The following is a 7,549-nucleotide window of genomic DNA, read 5'->3' as shown; positions in this document are numbered from 1 at the left end:
AGGGAAACATTTTACTTCACTCACTGCCATTGAGCCAGTTCTGAATTAGGGCAACCCTATAGGGCAGGATAGAATTGACCCCGAGGGTTTCCAAGACCACAACTCTTTATAGGAGTAGAAAGCCTGTCTGTGTCTTGCACAGCAGCTGGTGGTTTTGAACTACTGACCTTGTGGTTAGCAGTCCACCATGTAATCACTACACCCCCAGGGCTCCTTCTGTTTTACTTAGCGGTGTGAAACTGGCTCTATGCAGAGAGAAACTAACAAAGTATTCAACCAGGTCAGAAACAGCTTGGCATAACCTCTCAGGTTCAAGCTGAGGACTCCACACAGTATGGTGAAGTGCTTTGACAAGTGCCCCCTGAGAATGCATGTAGATGAGTCGTTTCAGGCAACATCATATTCCGCGTTCAAATTGCCCAGCCCCTCCCTGCTAGCTCCCAGCAACAGTGCAGCCCCCTTGAGATGGTGTCTCCGCATGAGCTGTGTTGAGTTCATGGCCATGCCCAGGCTCCAGAAGTGCTGAAGGAAAGGTAGTAGCTCTCATGCAAAACAGCAACTCTCAAGCTGAAGAGCTCCAGCTCCGGAACTCCTGGTGGGCCGGTGTTTTGGCGGCTTCTCATGCAAATTAGAGGTAAACTAATTTCAGTACTAACTGCTTCTGCCGCCTCTCTTGGACAGGGCTGCTGTTTGCGCTCACAAATCCAAAGCAGCAGGCCACCTGCCGCTGTCATTTTCATCAGATGCTCCTAATTGCTCAGCCTCCTTTTGAAGAAGCCTGCAGGAGTACCTTTCCAGATTCCACAGGCGGGCAAGTTATTTTCCCAAGTGCAACTATCCTCTCCACCCCTCCGCACAGGGCAGTTTGTCTTTCTAGCCCAGCGCCTGAGGGTCAGCGTCCCTGGCAGTGATCTTTAGTGAGCTCTACAACAGCAAAGACTTGGAAATGACTCTTCTAAGACACCGGGACCGAATGGCCCAACTCCTTGCTGCAGGGGACCGGTGCCCAAAAAAAGGCCTTTGGCTGGTGAGGCAGGTGGGGTGTCATATAGCAAGGAAGAGGACCAAGCAGCGGCCCACGAGCCAAGGCTCAGGCAGCCAGACAAGTGAGTGGAAAGTTGTTTGTCCCAGGTTCTCCCCGGCCCCACATCTGGAAGCAAACATGTAAACACCTGGGAGGCGCGGGCAATGCTGTGACCCTGCTGAGTCCCCTGGAAGCACTTTCTGTGGGGAGATGATGATATGGAATCAGAAGATAAATGTGGGTTCGAATGACAGTCAGGCTTTCTAAACAGCCCCTTGGCGCTCTATCATTCTTTGTCCGTGGAAAGTTCCTGTCTGTTCGTTGTTGTTATTAGTTACCATCGAGTCTGCTTCGACCCATAGCGACTCTGTGCACAACCGAACGAAATGGTGCATGCTCCTGCGCCCTAAAGGGCATGCGGCCAAACAGATTTCTGGATTCCATTCCTGGAGTTTGTGATTCAGATTCTGAAGTGGAGGTAGAGGGGAGGGAGGTTGTGAAAGGCCAGGGGAGAGAGGGGGATTGAGACTTCTAACAAGTTACCTGGGTGGCGCAAATGGTTAAGCACTCTACCAACCAAAAGATGGATGGTTCAAATCCACCCAGAGGCACCTTGGTGATCTGTGTTTGAAAGGTCACAGGCTTGAAAACCTATGGAGTATTCCTTCTGCTTGGCACACTTGGGGGCATCATGAGTCAGAATTCACTGGACGACAGCTGGTAACATGTACGTAAGAGATGGTGATGCTGCTAGTCTGGAGCCCTCACTGTGAGAACATACAACATAGCCGAAGATAACGTAGAGATCTTCTGTGAATATAAAGAATGCTTGACACATGGCGTAGGAACGCTGGTGGCATAGTGGTTACTCATTGGGCTGTACTCCACTTGATCAGCAGTTCAAAACCACCAGCCATTCCACAGGAGAAAGACAGGCTTTCTACTCCCGTCTCAGAAACTCCCAGGGACAGTTCTACCCTGTTCTATAGGGTCGCTATGAGTTGGCTTCGACTTATTGGTCGTGAGCTGCTTTGGGGTTTTGGGTTTTGACACATGACCCCGAGGACTGATATCCAAGTATGACTTTCTTCCAAGGTATATGGGCCTTCCAGGCAGTCAAGTTAGCATGCTGTTTGGAGTCATGTGACTTTAGATGTGGCTAAGTCATGCTGACTTTAGATGTGGCTCTCGTGACAGGCACTTCTGGTTTCGCATGGGAAGCAGCAGCTGCCTGCCCCCAAAGCACAAGATCAAGAGTAGAAGGGGAAATTCCAAAGCCTCGTTCTGGAGGGAAGAGACTGGCAGAGACACAGTGAAGATGAAGGCTGGAGGCGGGGAGACTAGCAGCTGTTGCGTGGATGAGGTGCTCGTAGGTTCATGGGGAGCAGAAGGGCTGGAAGGGACTGAGAAGGAGTGTTGGGGAAATTTACTTGTTAACTTCATGATTGTGGATACTTTGGACATGTTATCAGGAGAGACCGGTCCTTGGCAAAGGACATCCTGTTTGGTAAAGTAGAGGGGCGTCAAAAAAAGAGGAAGGCTCTCAATGAGATAAATCAACACAGTGGCTACAGCCATGGGTTCATGTATAGGAACAATTGTAAGGATGGCAAAGGACCAGGGTTTCCTTCTATTGTGCATAAGGTCACGATGCACAAGGGACTGACTCAATGGCACCCGACGACGACAACAACAACAGGGCCCAAAGGGCTGGGCCCAGTGCACATCTGAAAGAATGTCCTGGTGGGGGTGGTTTATGAGGTTGGGGTGCAGCGCCAGTGGAGGTGGATTTCTTCTTCTCTGAAAATGTAAATGGGCTTGTCTATTCCTTATTGGTCAGCCAGGGTAGCTTTAAGGACGGACTCTCCTAGATAGAGGAAGATGGATTTAACAACCGCTCAAGTTCCATTCCTTATCCTGGAAAGAAAAATTAAGGTGTCGGTGGGAAACTTGACACTGTCTGTAGCTCACCCTGCCCCGTTATCTGATGTTGACTCTATGAAAGCTATTTCACGACTCTACAAGCTGTAGATAACAGAGGACAAAATTATTCTTGTCTAGAGACACATACATTTTGTCTGATGGGGTTCCCTTGACCCCCCCCCCCCATGAAAAGAGCTGATTTTACCTCCATTGCCAGGTTCATTTCCATATTCCTGACTTAGAGAAATGTGTCCACTCTTGAAATTATTCTTTGAATCCATTATAATATATGCCTGGTTCCTTCATTTTGCTTTAAGTAGCATCTTTCATCTGAGTCCATTTCTATATCTGGACAAGTCATGCGTTTACCTTCTTTGTAAATTATCTTTAAGACTGGGTTTCTGTAGCAGGAGGAAGGCCAGGGATCACCTTTGATGATAACTCCTTTGTTTTGTATTGTAGAAAAGACTGGGGTTCACAGATGTCAAGTGTGGAAATAGATGAAGAATAAGAACAAATGAAGGCTATTTACTCAGAGCTTGCTGCAGCCAGAGATTTTGCCTTCATCGCTGGCATTGGGCCGAGACTTAAAGGCAGGCAGGGGAGTGGGCAAGCTTCAGGTGTACGCTGGCATGGGGAAGCTGGAAGCAGGTTGACTAGAAGCAGGGCAGCCCATATGACTGGCTAAAGGAACATATGTGGCTTTCTCCATGTGGTGCAACATTGGAAGCAGAAACAGAATTAAGAAAGCTGTCCATGATTAAAGGTGCGCTGGTGGTGCAGCGGGTAAGGGACGAGTTCGATGCTAACTGCAAGGTCATTGGTTTGAACCCACCAGCTGTTCTGAGGAAGAAAGATGAGGCAGTCGACTTCCAAGAAGAGTTAAAGCATCAGAAACCCTGTGAGGGCAGTTCTTCTCCATCCTATTGAGTTACTCTGGGTCAGAATCTACCTATTGGCCATAGGTGGGTGAGTGAGTGTAAACTCGCTCAAGTCCTGGCCATTCTGGGCCCATTGTTCCAGGGATTGCTGTTTGGCTTCCTGGTCTGGTAGCTGCAGGTTGAGGGGCACAGGTCTACTTTTCTTTACAGCCTGGCCATCGGCCGTCTGCTCATTGAGACTCTCCCAAGGCCTCACAGACAGAGAAGGGCTGGACCTTCTGCTTCCAGACTCCTCTAAGTGTGTTTTTCCACCACATATCACAAAGCCATGGCCTGTTCTCTCCTCCCTGCCCTTCCCCGCAGCGGCTCCCAGGAGTGAAAGTCAGGAGTGCTCAGATTCACCCCGCAGGAGCTCTGGGCTCTTCCACCGGATTCTAGGCCACAAGGAAGTGAGGCTGGCACCTTGTCTTACATTGCACATTGCAGCCTAGAAGCCCGGGTAGCACATGGGATGTGCACAATAGGAAAACTGCCTAGGGGATGCAGGGATGCGGTTGCTAGTTGTCATGGAGTCCATTTCAAATCACAGCAACTCCCCGCCCCCCACCCCCCACCCTGGGTGCAGACTAGAATGTTTCCATAGGAGTTTCAGATGGTGACCTTTCAGAAAGAGATTCCAGGCCTGTCTTCTGAGGTACCTAGGTGGGGTCAAACCACCAGCTTTTCTGCTACTAGGAGAATGCTTTACCATTTGTGCTACCCAGGGACTCCTGATCAAAGGATATAAGAGTGACAAAGACTAGATCATGATGATTAGGAGTCTTGGGGAGGTGCAAATAATACTGTCAACTATAAACACATACTTGGATGTTCAAGGCCACCTAGAGGCACCTATGAAGAAAGGCCTGCCTATCTACCTCCCAAAAAATCAGCCATTGAAAACCTATACTCTGTCCCTCTATACACATGGGGTGACCCTGGGTCGGAGTTCACTCAGTAGAAACGAACAACATGAGTATCCTCATTTTACAATTATCATAACAGAGGCCCAGAGGCATGACCTTGTCCTTGACCTTCCAAGTGGCACAAGATTCACACTCAGCTATCTGACTCCTTTGTTCTGGGCTGCTCTGGGCTCTGGGAGAGGAGCACCCAATCCGTGGGGAAAGGTATGCATGTGGCTTGAGTCTGTTTACTCTCTCATGAATGAAACTCCGACACATGGAACAGGAAGGGCACAGTAGAAAAATTCCTATGGAATGAAGAAATGTTAACTCAGGATGCCCCGGCAACTGGAGACTCTCCAATATAACTGGAACAGCTACAAGAAGGAGCCCTCTGGTACTTCACACCTGTTATGCTACACCCTGTATTTTTCACCATTACACCTGGGCTGAGACCCAAACAACACATTGGAACATATATCAAATAAATGAACTAGCCTTAGAAAAGGTGTAATTTCTTCTATGCTTGTTTGCTTCACTCTTAGCTATATCCTATCTTTTAATATTATTATTATTATTATTATTATTAAGCTAAGACAGCAGAAGAGATGATTTATCGTGCACACATTACACTCAACCACACTGAAAACCCAACTGGTCCAGAAGGTCATGGGTCCAGGGCAAAGGATCAAAAGGAACTGAGTTGGTAAGAGCAAGGTGGGCCTCTGAGACCTGGTGGTGAATGAATGGCGACGGGAATTCTTGATGCATTGAGACAGAACTTCAAGCATGCAGCTAACAAGTGGTAGGAATCTCTGGCCTCCAGTGTTCCATGTTCCTGCTGCTGTGGCTCCTGTGGGAACAACACACTAGAGTGTACTTGGCCCTCTGCCTTGTCTTCTCTTACATGTCAGCCTGTTCGCTCTGGTCTTCCTCCACTCAGTTCTCATGGTTTGGAGGTTTCCAATAAGATTGCACTAAGGCCTGGAGAGTGATGTCCTCATAGTTTTATAACTTTATTATCATTTAAAAGTTAAGTATATGTAATCTGTGAGTGCGTTGGAGGCTAATAAAGCGCACCCTCACACCCTGGTGTCCCCACTACCTGGTGTCCCCACTACCAAGCTGAAGGTGGAGACTATTTCAGCCTCCTTGGAGTGCTCTGTGCACCCTTCCTGCAGGCCAGGGTGTCTAGAGAAACAAGTCCAGTGACACTCATCTATGGATAGGAAAAGGTTTTATATCAAGAAATAAGTATATATGTCATGAAGGCATCCCAGCTCAGTCCAACTCAAGTCTTTAAGTCCCATGTGCAGTCATATGTGGCCACACGCCAGTGATGCAGAAAGGTGAACACAGGGAGATCACAGGCTGGTGCGGGGAGAGTTGTGTGGATCCAAGGTCAGTGGAAACATGGCAAGGCATTGGCAGCTCTCAGAGTCGGGTCGACCCCATGGGGCTGCCCCTCAGGGCAGGCAGAGTTCCCACAGGCAGGAAGGTGGAGGCAGTTCCCAGAGTCCCACACTCTTATATGAAAGGCCACAATCCAAAGAGGTGTCATCAAGCAACCACTTGATTGAGAGGTGGGATTCCATCTCTAGTCAGGAGTGTCTTAAAAAGCAAACAAGCAAACAAACTCAAATTCTCTGCCGCCAAGCCAATGCTTACTCATAGCGACATTTTTGGTATAAAATCACCCAACAACCCCACCTCCCCAGTCTCATCTACTGCCTTCCCTTCCCCCTCCACATTGTATGTAGGGTTCTGTGTTACCTGTTCCTTTGTTTTCCCTTAGTGCTTTATTGCAGGGCATCTCAACACTAGCCCTATTGCTAGCTCGGACAGGATAAACCCTTGCTGTGGGGAACTGTCCTGTGCATTATAAGAAGTTTAGCAGGCTCCCTGCTCTATATCCACTAGATGCCAGTGGCAACAACTCAGTTGTGAACATCAACACTATCAGCAGATATTGAAAAATGTTTCCTGCGAGGCAAGATAGCTCTTAGCTGAGACTCATTGACTTAGTAGATACTTGTGTTTGTTGTTGTTGTTGTTGTTGTTAGGTGCCACCAAGTCCATCTCAACTCATAGCACCCTTATGTACAACAGAGCCAAACACTGCCTGGTCCTCCATTAGTTTCACAATCATTGCTATGTTTTATCCCATTGTTGCAGCCACTGTGTCAATCCAGCTTGTTGATGGTCTTCCTCGCTTTCCTTGCCCCTCTTCTTATATCCTTCTCCAGGGCCTGCTCTCTCCTGACAATATGTTCAAAGTATAAGAGTTGAAGTCTTATTGTCCTTGTTTCTTTTTCTTTTTTAAAGGACTTCCATATAGTTTTTATTACACACTATACACACTTGTTTTACAATAGCATCAGTACTTGGATTTGAGGAGAAAGAAATCAGATACACTTTAATGCCTTGATCCATTTGTGATCACCAAAATAACTCTATTTTAGAAACATTAATCCCAACATAAAGAGAGAACACCACTAAATAATTCCACACAGATTTCAAAATAAATAGCCTACAAATCATCCCGGTAGATGGACTGGAGAAGTCCTAGTCTTGTGGAAGTGGGAAGCTCTGGCTAGATTCTGATGGGAAATGCTGAATTCTACATCAAAAGCAAACACTATTGCTAAAGGAACAGGACGTACTCTTTCTGATGCTCACGACATAGCAGCAAAAAACATGCTTCACATGGACTGCCTGTGAAGGGCTGAGAGCACCCGCCTGCCTCAGACAGAGAGAAGGCACACCTGGCAGAAGGA

This window comes from Echinops telfairi, unplaced genomic scaffold (assembly GCF_000313985.2).
Source record: "Echinops telfairi isolate 266 unplaced genomic scaffold, ASM31398v2 ScPeMD7_53;HRSCAF=182, whole genome shotgun sequence".
NCBI lineage: Eukaryota > Metazoa > Chordata > Mammalia > Afrosoricida > Tenrecidae > Echinops > Echinops telfairi.
Note: the sequence above shows the minus strand (reverse complement) of the source record.